This window comes from Phyllobates terribilis, unplaced genomic scaffold (assembly GCF_046119375.1).
Source record: "Phyllobates terribilis strain yellow unplaced genomic scaffold, ASM4611937v1 Scaffold_8__6_contigs__length_399053987, whole genome shotgun sequence".
Taxonomy (NCBI): Eukaryota; Metazoa; Chordata; class Amphibia; order Anura; family Dendrobatidae; genus Phyllobates; species Phyllobates terribilis.
The window spans coordinates 183,723,520-183,742,168 of NW_027362768.1; positions in this window are offsets into that span (position 1 = coordinate 183,723,520).

An 18,649-nucleotide genomic window follows, 5' to 3' on the forward strand; every position below is an offset into this window, starting at 1 on the left:
CAGGAGAGCCGACACATCCTCTATATACTACACCACACAGGAGAGCTGACACATCCTCTATATACTACACCACACAGGAGAGCTGACACATCCTCTATATACTACACCACACAGGAGAGCTGACAGATCCTCTATATACTACACCACACAGGAGAGCTGACACATCCTCAATTTACTACACCACACAGGAGAGCTGACAGATCCTCTATATACTACACCACACAGGAGAGCCGACAGATCCTGTATATACTACACCACACAGGAGAGCGGACACATCCTCTATATACTACACCACACAGGAGAGCTGACACATCCTCTATATACTACACCACACAGGAGAGCTGACACATCCTCTATATACTACACCACACAGGAGAGCTGACAGATCCTCTATATACTACACCACACAGGAGAGCTGACAGATCCTCTATATACTACACCACACAGGAGAGCTGACACATCCTCTATACACTACACCACACAGGAGAACTGACAGATCCTCTATATACTACACCACACAGGAGAGCTGACAGATCCTCTATATACTACACCACACAGGAGAGCTGACAGATCCTCTATATAGTACACCACACAGGAGAGCTGACACATCCTCTATACACTACACCACACAGGAGAACTGACACATCCTCTATATACTACACCACACAGGAGAGCTGACACATCCTCTATATACTACACCACACAGGAGAGCTGACACATCCTCTATATACTACACCACACAGGAGAGCAGACACATCCTCTATATACTACACTACACAGGGGAGCTGACACATCCTCTATATACTACACCACACAGGAGAGCAGACACATCCTCTATATACTACACCACACAGGAGAGCTGACACATCCTCTATATACTACACCACACAGGAGAGCTGACACATCCTCTATATACTACACCACACAGGAGAGCTGACAGATCCTCTATATACTACACCACACAGGAGAGCTGACACATCCTCTATATACTACACCACACAGTAGAGCTGACACATCCTCTATATACTACACCACACAGGAGAGCGGACACATCCTCTATATACTACACCACACAGGAGAGCGGACAGATCCTCTATATACTACACCACACAGGAGAGCTGACAGATCCTCTATATACTACACCACACAGGAGAGCGGACACATCCTCTATATACTACACCACACAGGAGAGCTGACAGATCCTCTATATACTACACCACACAGGAGAGCGGACAGATCCTCTATATACTACACCACACAGGAGAGCTGACAGATCCTCTATATACTACACCACACAGGAGAGCTGACACATCCTCTATATACTACACTACACAGGAGAGCTGACAGATCCTCTATATACTACACCACACAGGAGAGCTGACAGATCCTCTATATACTACACCACACAGGAGAGCTGACAGATCCTCTATATACTACACCACACAGGAGAGCCGACACATCCTCTATATACTACACCACACAGGAGAGCGGACACATCCTCTATATACTACACCACACAGGAGAGCGGACAGATCCTCTATATACTACACCACACAGGAGAGCTGACACATCCTCTATATACTACACCACACAGGAGAGCGGACAGATCCTCTATATACTACACCACACAGGAGAGCTGACACATCCTCTATATACTACACCACACAGGAGAGCGGACACATCCTCTATATACTACACCACACAGGAGAGCTGACAGATCCTCTATATACTACACCACACAGGAGAGCTGACACATCCTCTATATACTACACCACACAGGAGAGCGGACAGATCCTCTATATACTACACCACACAGGAGAGCTGACACATCCTCTATATACTACACCACACAGGAGAGCGGACACATCCTCTATATACTACACCACACAGGAGAGCTGACAGATCCTCTATATACTACACCACACAGGAGAGCGGACAGATCCTCTATATACTACACCACACAGGAGAGCTGACACATCCTCTATATACTACACCACACAGGAGAGCTGACACATCCTCTATATACTACACCACACAGGAGAGCTGACACATCCTCTATATACTACACCACACAGGAGAGCTGACACATCCTCTATATACTACACCACACAGGAGAGCTGACACATCCTCTATATACTACACCACACAGGAGAGCTGACACATCCTCTATATACTACACCACACAGGAGAGCTGACACATCCTCTATATACTACACCACACAGGAGAGCTGACAGATCCTCTATATACTACACCACACAGGAGAGCCGACACATCCTCTATATACTACACCACACAGGAGAGCTGACAGATCCTCTATATACTACACCACACAGGAGAGCTGACACATCCTCTATATACTATACCACACAGGAGAGCTGACACAACCTCTATATACAACACCACACAGGAGAGCTGACAGATCCTCTATATACTACACCACACAGAAGAGCTGACACATCCTCTATATACTACACCACACGGGACACATACTCTATATACTACACCACACAGGAGAGCGGACCAATCCTCTATATACTACACCACACAGGAGAGCTGACAGATCCTCTATATACTACACCACACAGGAGAGCTGACAGATCCTCTATATACTACACCACACAGGAGAGCTGACAAATCCTCTATATACTACAACACACAGGAGAGCCGACACATCCTCTATATACTACACCACACAGGACAGCTGACAGATCCTCTATATACTACACCACACAGGAGAGCTGACAAATCCTCTATATACTACACCACACAGGAGAGCTGACACATCCTCTATATACTACACCACACGGGACATATCCTCTATATACTACACCACACAGGAGAGCCGACAGATCCTCTATATACTACACCACACAGGAGAGCCGACAGATCCTCTATATACTGCACCACACAGGAGAGGTGACACATCCTCTATATACTACACCACACAGGAGAGCTGACAGATCCTCTATATACTACACCACACAGGAGAGCTGACAGATCCTCTATATACTACACCACACAGGAGAGCTGACAGATCCTCTATATACTATACCACACAGGAGGGCTGACACATCCTCTATATACTACACCACACAGGAGAGCGGACAGATCCTCTATATACTACACCACACAGGAGAGCTGACACATCCTCTATATACTACACCGCACAGGAGAACTGACACATCCTCTATATACTACACCACACAGGAGAGCTGACACATCCTCTATATACTACACCACACAGGAGAGCTGACACATCCTCTATACACTACACCACACAGGAGAGCGGACAGATCCTCTATATACTACACTACACAGGAGAGCTGACAGATCCTCTATATACTACACCACACAGGAGAGCCGACACATCCTCTATATACTACACCACACAGGAGAGCTGACAGATCCTCTATATACTACACCACACAGGAGAGCTGAGAGATCCTCTATATACTACACCACACAGGAGAGCGGACAGATCCTCTATATACTACACTACACAGGAGTGCCGACACATCCTCTATATACTACACCACACAGGAGAGCGGACAGATCCTCTATATACTACACCACACAGGAGAGCTGACACATCCTCTATATACTACACCACACAGGAGAGCCGACAGATCCTCTATATACTACACCACACAGGAGAGCTGACAGATCCTCTATATACTACATCACACAGGAGAGCTGACAGATCCTCTATATACTACACCACACAGGAGAGCCGACAGATCCTCTATATACTACACCACACAGGAGAGCGGACAGATCCTCTATATACTACACCACACAGGAGTGCCGACACATCCTCTATATACTACACCACACAGGAGAGCCAACAGATCCTCTATATACTACACCACACAGGAGAGCTGACAGATCCTCTATATACTACACCACACAGGAGAGCGGACAGATCCTCTATATACTACACCACACAGGAGAGCTGACACATCCTCTATATACAACACCACACAGGAGAGCTGACACATCCTCTATATACTACACCACACAGGAGAGCTGACAGATCCTCTATATACTACACCACACAGGAGAGCTGACAGATCCTCTATATACTACACCACACAGGAGAGCTGACACATCCTCTATATACTACACCACACAGGAGAGCTGACAGATCCTCTATATACTACACCACACAGGAGAGCTGACACATCCTCTATATACTACACCACACAGGAGAGCCGACACATCCTCTATATACTACACCACACAGGAGAGCTGACACATCCTCTATATACTACACCACACAGGAGAGCCGACACATCCTCTATATACTACACCACACAGGAGAGCTGACAGATCCTCTATATACTACACCACACAGGAGAGCGGACACATCCTCTATATACTACACCACACAGGAGAGCTGACAGATCCTCTATATACTACACCACACAGGAGAGCCGACACATCCTCTATATACTACACCACACAGGAGAGCTGACACATCCTCTATATACTACACCACACAGGAGAGCTGACAGATCCACTATATACTACACCACACAGGAGAGCTGACAGATCCTCTATATACTACACCACACAGGAGAGCGGACAGATCCTCTATATACTACACCACACAGGAGAGCTGACACATCTTCTATATACTACACCACACAGGAGAGCTGACACATCTTCTATATACTACACCACACAGGAGAGCTGACACATCCTCTATATACTACACCACACAGGAGAGCTGACAGATCCTCTATATACTACACCACACAGGAGAGCGGACAGATCCTCTATATACTACACCACACAGGAGAGCTGACACATCTTCTATATACTACACCACACAGGAGAGCTGACAGATCCTCTATATACTACACCACACAGGAGAGCTGACACATCCTCTATGTACTACACCACACAGGAGAGCTGAGAGATCCTCTATATACTACACCACACAGGAGAACTGACAGATCCTCTATATACTACACCACACAGGAGAGCTGAGAGATCCTCTATATACTACACCACACAGGAGAGCCGACAGATCCTCTATATACTACACCACACAGGAGAGCTGACACATCCTCTATGTACTACACCACACAGGAGAGCTGACACATCCTCTATATACTACACCACACAGGAGAGCTGACACATCCTCTATATACTACACCACACAGGAGAGCTGACACATCCTCTATATACTACACCACACAGGAGAGCTGACAGATCCTCTATATACTACACCACACAGGAGAGCGGACAGATCCTCTATATACTACACCACACAGGAGAGCTGACACATCCTCTATATACTACACCACACAGGAGAGCTGACACATCCTCTATATACTACACCACACAGGAGAGCTGACAGATCCTCTATATACTACACCACACAGGAGAGCGGACAGATCCTCTATATACTACACCACACAGGAGAGCTGACACATTCTCTATATACTACACCACACAGGAGAGCTGACAGATCCTCTATATACTACACCACACAGGAGAGCTGACAGATCCTCTATATACTACACCACACAGGAGAGCTGACAGATCCTCTATATACTACACCACACAGGAGAGCTGCCACATCTTCTATATACTACACCACACAGGAGAGCTGACACATCCTCTATATACTACACCACACAGGAGAGCTGACACATCCTCTATGTACTACACCACACAGGAGAGCTGAGAGATCCTCTATATACTAGACCACACAGGAGAACTGACAGATCCTCTATATACTACACCACACAGGAGAGCTGAGAGATCCTCTATATACTACACCACACAGGAGAGCGGACAGATCCTCTATATACTACACCACACAGGAGAACTGACACATCCTCTATGTACTACACCACACAGGAGAGCTGAGAGATCCTCTATATACTACACCACACAGGAGAACTGACAGATCCTCTATATACTACACCACACAGGAGAGCTGAGAGATCCTCTATATACTACAACACACAGGAGAGCGGACAGATCCTCTATATACTACACCACACAGGAGAGCTGACAGATCCTCTATATACTACATCACACAGGAGAGCTGACAGATCCTCTATATACTACACCACACAGGAGAGCCGACAGATCCTCTATATACTACACCACACAGGAGAGCTGACACATCCTCTATATACAACACCACACAGGAGAGCCGACACATCCTCTATATACTACACAACACAGGAGAGCTGACACATCCTCTATATACTACACCACACAGGAGAGCTGACACATCCTCTATATACTACACCACACAGGAGAGCCGACAGATCCTCTATATACTACACCACACAGGAGAGCTGACAGATCCTCTATATACTACATCACACAGGAGAGCTGACAGATCCTCTATATACTACACCACACAGGAGAGCCGACAGATCCTCTATATACTACACCACACAGGAGAGCTGACACATCCTCTATATACTACACCACACAGGAGAGCCAACAGATCCTCTACATACTACACCACACAGGAGAGCTGACAGATCCTCTATATACTACACCACACAGGAGAGCGGACAGATCCTCTATATACTACACCACACAGGAGAGCTGACACATCCTCTATATACAACACCACACAGGAGAGCTGACAGATCCTCTATATACAACACCACACAGGAGAGCTGACACATCCTCTATATACTACACCACACAGGAGAGCTGACAGATCCTCTATATACTACACCACACAGGAGAGCTGACAGATCCTCTATATACTACACCACACAGGAGAGCTGACACATCCTCTATATACTACACCACACAGGAGAGCTGACAGATCCTCTATATACTACACCACACAGGAGAGCTGACACATCCTCTATATACTACACCACACAGGAGAGCCGACACATCCTCTATATACTACACCACACAGGAGAGCTGACACATCCTCTATATACTACACCACACAGGAGAGCTGACAGATCCTCTATATACTACACCACACAGGAGAGCGGACACATCCTCTATATACTACACCACACAGGAGAGCTGACAGATCCTCTATATACTACACCACACAGGAGAGCTGACACATCCTCTATATACAACACCACACAGGAGAGCTGACACATCCTCTATATACTACACCACACAGGAGAGCTGACAGATCCTCTATATACTACACCACACAGGAGAGCTGACAGATCCTCTATATACTACACCACACAGGAGAGCTGACACATCCTCTATATACTACACCACACAGGAGAGCTGACAGATCCTCTATATACTACACCACACAGGAGAGCTGACACATCCTCTATATACTACACCACACAGGAGAGCCGACACATCCTCTATATACTACACCACACAGGAGAGCTGACAGATCCTCTATATACTACACCACACAGGAGAGCTGACACATCCTCTATATACTACACCACACAGGAGAGCCGACACATCCTCTATATACTACACCACACAGGAGAGCTGACACATCCTCTATATACTACACCACACAGGAGAGCTGACAGATCCTCTATATACTACACCACACAGGAGAGCGGACACATCCTCTATATACTACACCACACAGGAGAGCTGACAGATCCTCTATATACTACACCACACAGGAGAGCTGACACATCCTCTATATACAACACCACACAGGAGAGCTGACACATCCTCTATATACTACACCACACAGGAGAGCTGACAGATCCTCTATATACTACACCACACAGGAGAGCTGACAGATCCTCTATATACTACACCACACAGGAGAGCTGACAGATCCTCTATATACTACACCACACAGGAGAGCGGACACATCCTCTATATACTACACCACACAGGAGAGCTGACAGATCCTCTATATACTACACCACACAGGAGAGCCGACACATCCTCTATATACTACACCATACAGGAGAGCTGACACATCCTCTATATACTACACCACACAGGAGAGCTGACAGATCCACTATATACTACACCACACAGGAGAGCTGACAGATCCTCTATATACTACACCACACAGGAGAGCGGACACATCTTCTATATACTACACCACACAGGAGAGCTGACACATCCTCTATATACTACACCACACAGGAGAGCTGACACATCCTCTATATACTACACCACACAGGAGAGCTGACAGATCCTCTATATACTACACCACACAGGAGAGCTGACACATCCTCTATGTACTACACCACACAGGAGAGCTGAGAGATCCTCTATATACTACACCACACAGGAGAACTGACAGATCCTCTATATACTACACCACACAGGAGAGCTGAGAGATCCTCTATATACTACACCACACAGGAGAGCCGACAGATCCTCTATATACTACACCACACAGGAGAGCTGACACATCCTCTATGTACTACACCACACAGGAGAGCTGAGAGATCCTCTATATACTACACCACACAGGAGAGCTGACACATCCTCTATATACTACACCACACAGGAGAGCTGACACATCCTCTATATACTACACCACACAGGAGAGCTGACAGATCCTCTATATACTACACCACACAGGAGAGCTGACACATCCTCTATGTACTACACCACACAGGAGAGCTGAGAGATCCTCTATATACTACACCACACAGGAGAACTGACAGATCCTCTATATACTACACCACACAGGAGAGCTGAGAGATCCTCTATATACTACACCACACAGGAGAGCTGACACATCCTCTATATACTACACCACACAGGAGAGCTGACAGATCCTCTATATACTACACCACACAGGAGAGCTGACACATCCTCTATATACTACACCACACAGGAGAACTGACAGATCCTCTATATACTACACCACACAGGAGAGCTGACAGATCCTCTATATACTACACCACACAGGAGAGCTGACAGATCCTCTATACACTACACCACACAGGAGAGCTGACACATCCTCTATACACTACACCACACAGGAGAGCTGACACATCCTCTATGTACTACACCACACAGGAGAGCTGAGAGATCCTCTATATACTACACCACACAGGAGAGCTGACAGATCCTCTATATACTACACCACACAGGAGAGCCGACAGATCCTCTATATACTACACCACACAGGAGAGCCGACAGATCCTCTATATACTACACCACACAGGAGAGCTGACACATCCTCTATGTACTACACCACACAGGAGAGCGGACAGATCCTCTATATACTACACCACACAGGAGAGCTGACACATCCTCTATGTACTACACCACACAGGAGAGCGGACAGATCCTCTATATACTACACCACACAGGAGAACTGACAGATCCTCTATATACTACACCACACAGGAGAGCTGAAAGATCCTCTATATACTACACCACACAGGAGAGCAGACAGATCCTCTATATACTACACCACACAGGAGAGCTGACACATCCTCTATATACTACACCACACAGGAGAGCTGAGAGATCCTCTATATACTACACCACACAGGAGAGCTGACAGATCCTCTATATACTACACCACACAGGAGAGCTGACACATCCTCTATATACTACACCACACAGGAGAGCTGACAGATCCTCTATATACTACACCACACAGGAGAGCTGACAGATCCTCTATATACTACACCACACAGGAGAGCTGACACATCCTCTATATACTACACCACACAGGAGAGCTGACACATCCTCTATATACTACACCACACAGGAGAGCTGACACATCCTCTATATACTACACCACACAGGAGAGCCGACACATCCTCTATATACTACACCACACAGGAGAGCTGACACATCCTCTATATACTACACCACACAGGAGAGCTGACACATCCTCTATATACTACACCACACAGGAGAGCCGACACATCCTCTATATACTACACCACACAGGAGAGCCGACACATCCTCTATATACTACGCCACACAGGAGAACTGACACATCCTCTATATACTACACTACACAGGGGAGCTGACACATCCTCTATATACTACACCACACAGGAGAGCTGACACATCCTCTATATACTACACCACACAGGAGAGCTGACAGATCCTCTATATACTACACCACACAGGAGAGCTGACACATCCTCTATTTACTACACCACACAGGAGAGCTGACACATCCTCTATTTACTACACCACACAGGAGAGCTGACACATCCTCTATTTACTACACCACACAGGAGAGCTGACAGATCCTCTATATACTACACCACACAGGAGAGCTGACAGATCCTCTATATACTACACCACACAGGAGAGCTGACACATCCTCTATACACTACACCACACAGGAGAACTGACAGATCCTCTATATACTACACCACACAGGAGAGCTGACAGATCCTCTATATACTACACCACACAGGAGAGCTGACAGATCCTCTATATAGTACACCACACAGGAGAGCTGACACATCCTCTATACACTACACCACACAGGAGAACTGACACATCCTCTATATACTACACCACACAGGAGAGCTGACACATCCTCTATATACTACACCACACAGGAGAGCTGACACATCCTCTATATACTACACCACACAGGAGAGCGGACACATCCTCTATATACTACACCACACAGGAGAGCTGACACATCCTCTATATACTACACCACACAGGAGAGCTGACACATCCTCTATATACTACACCACACAGGAGAGCTGACACATCCTCTATATACTACACCACACAGGAGAGCGGACACATCCTCTATATACTACACTACACAGGGGAGCTGACACATCCTCTATACACTACACCACACAGGAGAGCTGACACATCCTCTATATACTACACCACACAGGAGAGCTGACACATCCTCTATATACTACACCACACAGGAGAGCTGACACATCCTCTATATACTACACCACACAGGAGAGCGGACACATCCTCTATATACTACACTACACAGGAGAGCTGACACATCCTCTATATACTACACCACACAGGAGAGCTGACACATCCTCTATATACTACACCACACAGGAGAGCGGACACATCCTCTATATACTACACTACACAGGGGAGCTGGCACATCCTCTATATACTACACTACACAGGAGAGCTGACACATCCTCTATATACTACACCACACAGGAGAGCTGACACATCCTCTATATACTACACCACACAGGAGAGCTGACACATCCTCTATATACTACACCACACAGGAGAGCTGACACATCCTCTATATACTACACCACACAGGAGAGCTGACAAATCCTCTATATACTACACCACACAGGAGAGCTGACACATCCTCTATATACTACACCACACAGGAGAGCGGACACATCCTCTATATACTACACTACACAGGGGAGCTGGCACATCCTCTATATACTACACTACACAGGAGAGCTGACACATCCTCTATATACTACACCACACAGGAGAGCTGACACATCCTCTATATACTACACCACACAGGAGAGCTGACACATCCTCTATATACTACACCACACAGGAGAGCTGACACATCCTCTATATACTACACCACACAGGAGAGCTGACAAATCCTCTATATACTACACCACACAGGAGAGCTGACACATCCTCTATATACTACACCACACGGGACATATCCTCTATATACTACACCACACAGGAGAGCCGACAGATCCTCTATATACTGCACCACACAGGAGAGGTGACACATCCTCTATATACTACACCACACAGGAGAGCTGACAGATCCTCTATATACTACACCACACAGGAGAGCTAACAGATCCTCTATATACTACACCACACAGGAGAGCGGACAGATCCTCTATATACTACACCACACAGGAGAGCTGACACATCCTCTATATACTACACCACACAGGAGAGCTGACAGATCCTCTATATACTATACCACACAGGAGAGCTGACAGATCCTCTATATACTACACCACACAGGAGAGCTAACAGATCCTCTATATACTACACCACACAGGAGAGCTGACAGATCCTCTATATACTATACCACACAGGAGGGCTGACACATCCTCTATATACTATACCACACAGGAGAGCTGACAGATCCTCTATATACTACACCACACAGGAGAGCTAACAGATCCTCTATATACTACACCACACAGGAGAGCTGACACATCCTCTATATACTACACCACACAGGAGAGCTGACAGATCCTCTATATACTACACCACACAGGAGAGCTGACAGATCCTCTATATACTACACCACACAGGAGAGCGGACAGATCCTCTATATACTACACCACACAGGAGAGCTGACACATCCTCTATATACTACACCACACAGGAGAGCTGACAGATCCTCTATATACTATACCACACAGGAGGGCTGACACATCCTCTATATACTACACCACACAGGAGAGCTGACAGATCCTCTATATACTGCACCACACAGGAGAGGTGACACATCCTCTATATACTACACCACACAGGAGAGCTGACAGATCCTCTATATACTACACCACACAGGAGAGCTGACAGATCCTCTATATACTACACCACACAGGAGAGCTGACAGATCCTCTATATACTATACCACACAGGAGGGCTGACACATCCTCTATATACTACACCACACAGGAGAGCGGACAGATCCTCTATATACTACACCACACAGGAGAGCTGACACATCCTCTATATACTACACCGCACAGGAGAACTGACACATCCTCTATATACTACACCACACAGGAGAGCTGACACATCCTCTATATACTACACCACACAGGAGAGCTGACACATCCTCTATACACTACACCACACAGGAGAGCGGACAGATCCTCTATATACTACACTACACAGGAGAGCTGACAGATCCTCTATATACTACACCACACAGGAGAGCTGACAGATCCTCTATATACTACACCACACAGGAGAGCTGAGAGATCCTCTATATACTACACCACACAGGAGAGCGGACAGATCCTCTATATACTACACCACACAGGAGAGCTGACACATCCTCTATATACTACACCACACAGGAGAGCCGACAGATCCTCTATATACTACATCACACAGGAGAGCTGACAGATCCTCTATATACTACACCACACAGGAGAGCCGACAGATCCTCTATATACTACACCACACAGGAGAGCGGACAGATCCTCTATATACTACACCACACAGGAGTGCCGACACATCCTCTGTATACTACACCACACAGGAGAGCCAACAGATCCTCTATATACTACACCACACAGGAGAGCTGACAGATCCTCTATATACTACACCACACAGGAGAGCGGACAGATCCTCTATATACTACACCACACAGGAGAGCTGACACATCCTCTATATACAACACCACACAGGAGAGCTGACACATCCTCTATATACTACACCACACAGGAGAGCTGACAGATCCTCTATATACTACACCACACAGGAGAGCTGACAGATCCTCTATATACTACACCACACAGGAGAGCTGACACATCCTCTATATACTACACCACACAGGAGAGCTGACAGATCCTCTATATACTACACCACACAGGAGAGCTGACACATCCTCTATATACTACACCACACAGGAGAGCCGACACATCCTCTATATACTACACCACACAGGAGAGCGGACAGATCCTCTATATACTACACTACACAGGAGTGCCGACACATCCTCTATATACTACACCACACAGGAGAGCTGACACATCCTCTATATACTACATCACACAGGAGAGCTGACAGATCCTCTATATACTACACCACACAGGAGAGCTGACAGATCCTCTATATACTACACCACACAGGAGAGCTGACACATCCTCTATATACTACACCACACAGGAGAGCCGACACATCCTCTATATACTACATCACACAGGAGAGCTGACAGATCCTCTATATACTACATCACACAGGAGAGCTGACAGATCCTCTATATACTACACCACACAGGAGAGCTGACAGATCCTCTATATACTACACCACACAGGAGAGCTGACACATCCTCTATATACTACACCACACAGGAGAGCCGACACATCCTCTATATACTACACCACACAGGAGAGCCGACAGATCCTCTATATACTACACCACACAGGAGAGCTGACACATCCTCTATATACTACATCGCACAGGAGAGCTGACAGATCCTCTATATACTACACCACACAGGAGAGCGGACACATCCTCTATATACTGCACCACACAGGAGAGCTGACAGATCCTCTATATACTACACCACACAGGAGAGCTGACAGATCCTCTATATACTACACCACACAGGAGAGCTGACACATCCTCTATATACTACACCACACAGGAGAGCCGACACATCCTCTATATACTACACCACACAGGAGAGCCGACAGATCCTCTATATACTACACCACACAGGAGAGCTGACACATCCTCTATATACTACACCACACAGGAGAGCCGACAGATCCTCTATATACTACACCACACAGGAGAGCTGACAGATCCTCTATATACTACATCACACAGGAGAGCTGACAGATCCTCTATATACTACACCACACAGGAGAGCCGACAGATCCTCTATATACTACACCACACAGGAGAGCGGACAGATCCTCTATATACTACACCACACAGGAGTGCCGACACATCCTCTATATACTACACCACACAGGAGAGCCAACAGATCCTCTATATACTACACCACACAGGAGAGCTGACAGATCCTCTATATACTACACCACACAGGAGAGCGGACAGATCCTCTATATACTACACCACACAGGAGAGCTGACACATCCTCTATATACTACACCACACAGGAGAGCTGACACATCCTCTATATACTACACCACACAGGAGAGCCAACAGATCCTCTATATACTACACCACACAGGAGAGCTGACAGATCCTCTATATACTACACCACACAGGAGAGCGGACAGATCCTCTATATACTACACCACACAGGAGAGCTGACACATCCTCTATATACAACACCACACAGGAGAGCTGACACATCCTCTATATACTACACCACACAGGAGAGCTGACAGATCCTCTATATACTACACCACACAGGAGAGCTGACAGATCCTCTATATACTACACCACACAGGAGAGCTGACACATCCTCTATATACTACACCACACAGGAGAGCTGACAGATCCTCTATATACTACACCACACAGGAGAGCTGACACATCCTCTATATACTACACCACACAGGAGAGCCGACACATCCTCTATATACTACACCACACAGGAGAGCTGACACATCCTCTATATACTACACCACACAGGAGAGCCGACACATCCTCTATATACTACACCACACAGGAGAGCTGACAGATCCTCTATATACTACACCACACAGGAGAGCTGACAGATCCTCTATATACTACACCACACAGGAGAGCTGACACATCCTCTATATACTACACCACACAGGAGAGCTGACAGATCCTCTATATACTACACCACACAGGAGAGCTGACAGATCCTCTATATACTACACCACACAGGAGAGCTGACACATCCTCTATATACTACACCACACAGGAGAGCTGACAGATCCTCTATATACTACACCACACAGGAGAGCAGACACATCCTCTATATACTACACCACACAGGAGAGCTGACAGATCCTCTATATACTACACCAGACATCTTGTAAAATTCTTGCCAGGACTCGTGCTTTTAAACACATGCAGAGGCTCAGGTTGTAGACTGCTCCATTGGATAAATAATTTGTTTTTTTTCTCTTGGTCCTATAAAATGTCCTTTATAGTGACCTCAGGGAGAAGGAGCATTCTCTCATTCAGACTCTGACTTCTATTGATTTCCATTTTTGTTTTACTGTTATAATTCCCACAATGGTGAGAAAGAAAATTTTTCAAGAAGAATCTGCTGCACAATTAATTGACTTTCCAAAAGCTATTGTAAAATCCCTCTTGAAAAAAAACTATTTCTGCGATTCAATTTATTCAGTTTTTTAGTTTGCTTTTAAACAATCCCTATAATACATCCCACACTTCAGACAATTTAATTAAAGTAATTAGAACATGAATGTGATTAGTTTGTAAATACCTGCGACTTATAAAATGTATGTTATCCCTAAAGCGTATGATGAACATGCTCTGATCCTTAAAAAGCAAGAAAACAGATTACACAATAATGTACAGCACATTATCATGTAGCGGAATGAAACATATATATTATAGAGATAAAATATATAGTAGAAAGGTCATGCTATGCCACGAGAACTATATATTCAACCTTTGCTGCTTTAGTCTTCAACATATTATATCTCCTGGTTTTATGTTGCAATTGAGTACCCGAGCTTGACAGTTGTAGTACAAATACAGTCTCTAAGCTTGGCCGTTACACTTCTATTTAGAAGCACTGGGCTTGATGGTTGCACATCTATTTATGGGCACTAGGCTCAGTAGTTATACTTCTATTTAGAAGCACTAAACTCGGAAGTCACACTTCTTTTTATAGGCACTACGCTTGATGGTTATATTTCTTTTTTGATGCTTTAGACTTGGCAGTCACACTTCTATTTAGAAGTAGTATACTTAGAGGCTACACTTTATGGACACTCAGCTTGGCAGTTACCCTTCTAGTTAAGGCACTAGGCATGGTGTTTATACTTCTATTAAGAAGCAAGCACTAGACTTCACAGTCACACTTCTTTTTAAAGGCACTAGGCTTGGTTGTTATTTTTCTATTTAGAAGCACAATACTTTGAGGCTTCCCCTTTTGGCACTCAGCTTGGCAGTTACACTTCTACTTAAGGCAATAATCATGGTGTTTATACTTCTATTAAGAAGCACTAGACTTCGCAGTCACATTTCTTTTTATAGACACTAGGCTTGGTGTTTAGAAGCACTAAATTTCACAGTCACACTTCTTTTCATGGGCACTACGCTTGCTGGTTATACTTCTATTTAGAAGCACTAACTTCACGGTCACATTTCTTTTTATAGGCACTAAGCTTGTTGGTTATACATCAGTTTAGAAGCACTAGAATTAGTGGCCACACTTCTTTTTATGGGTATTAGGCTTGGTTACACTTCTATTTGGAAGCACTAGACTTGCCAGTCACACTTCTTTCTATGAGCACTAGGTTTGGTGGTTATACTTCTGTTTAGAAGCACTAGATTTGGTAGTCACACTTTTATTTAGAAGAACTATGCTTAAAGTCTAGACCTTTTTTATAGACACTCAACTTGGCAGTTACCCTTCTATTTAAAGGCACTATGCTTGGTGGTTATACTTCTATTTAGAAACACTAATTTTGGTGGTTTAGAGGCAATTGCTTAACAACATAACAAGAACAATTCTATAACTTGATTGTCACCGCATGAAACACATTAATAGCAAATGTAGCACAACTACAGTTGAATTTCAAGTAGCCATCACAGAACACCCTCTACGGTCTTAGTGACACAGAGTAGAGGGTCTCTTGGGAGTTATTATTATTATTATCATTATTATTACTATTTATTTTAACAACTTTAGCTGATAGAGCTTTGCTCAGCTACTCACTTTACCCATCTGACCAGAATGTGAGATAGTGTGTCAACCAGGGGGAACGTAGGGGACTCAGTACCCGGGCCTTTTACCTTGTTTAGGGGGTCACGGCAGTCGGCTCCCGGGCCCATACTCTGGGTCTCTCTTTAAAAAGGAGTTTTAGTGTACAGTTTGTCTCGTGACGCCACTTGTGGTTTCCGGTAATGGTTACCGGCGCTGCTGCAGACCTCCGGGGGTGATGGGATGGCAGCTGGGATGTTTCTGCTCCCCACAGGCAGAGCGGGCCCCCGGGCAGTGTAGGTGCAGATGGTGGTGATGCTGGGGCTTGTGGTGCAGGAGAGATGGCGCAGCAGGAGTAACTGACAGAGACAGGGGATTCACTTCAGTACCTTTACTGGTGCGGATGTCAGGTACGGTCCAGGGTACTCGGTAGGAAGGGTGCACTTCAGGACTTCTCCCCAGTGAGCGGGTATAAGGCCTCCTGGTCCGTGTCTCCCTCTCTCTAAGCTCCTGGCCTAGCTTCTGTGTCGTGCTGTTCCTTCACCTGTCGCTTGGTAGTAGGACCTTTTCCTGGCAACCACTATCCCTGGACGCCGGGGCCTTCGTGTTTCCTAGTCCTGTCAAGGGTTTAGCTTCAGGTCGACCAAGGACTTGTAGTCCTCCTGGTATGCCGGTGATCCCTACTGGGTATAAAGGACCCTGTAGGCGCAGACCCGGTGTCCGGTTTGTATCTTGGGGTGAGCCTATGATGCTCCTCTGCCCCCTCAACTCCTCTCTCCTCTCCTCTTTGCCTCCGGCCACACTCGGGGCCCTCAATAGAGCAGCAGACGTGCTGCATCCTCACTGCTCTCAGTGGCAGCACACTCTCTGAATAACTAACTCTGACTGAACTGCCTGGCTCCACCCTCCATATATATCCCCTAACAGGGCTCCCTCTGGTGGTGTGAGGTGGAAGGGTGGAGGTGTTTGTTTGTAACGAGGGCCTCTTGTGGAGAAGTCCATCCATGCACCCTTTTGAGTCCTGTGGTACCTGTGAACAGCAGGGTGCCACATTCACCCGTAGTACAATTCAGTACTCCTGGACTGAAGCATTTTATAACAGGTTACAACAATAACAATAATAATAATAACAATAATAAAGATACAGTATGTCCTGTAACCAGGTGTCCATTTCACCGAAGATA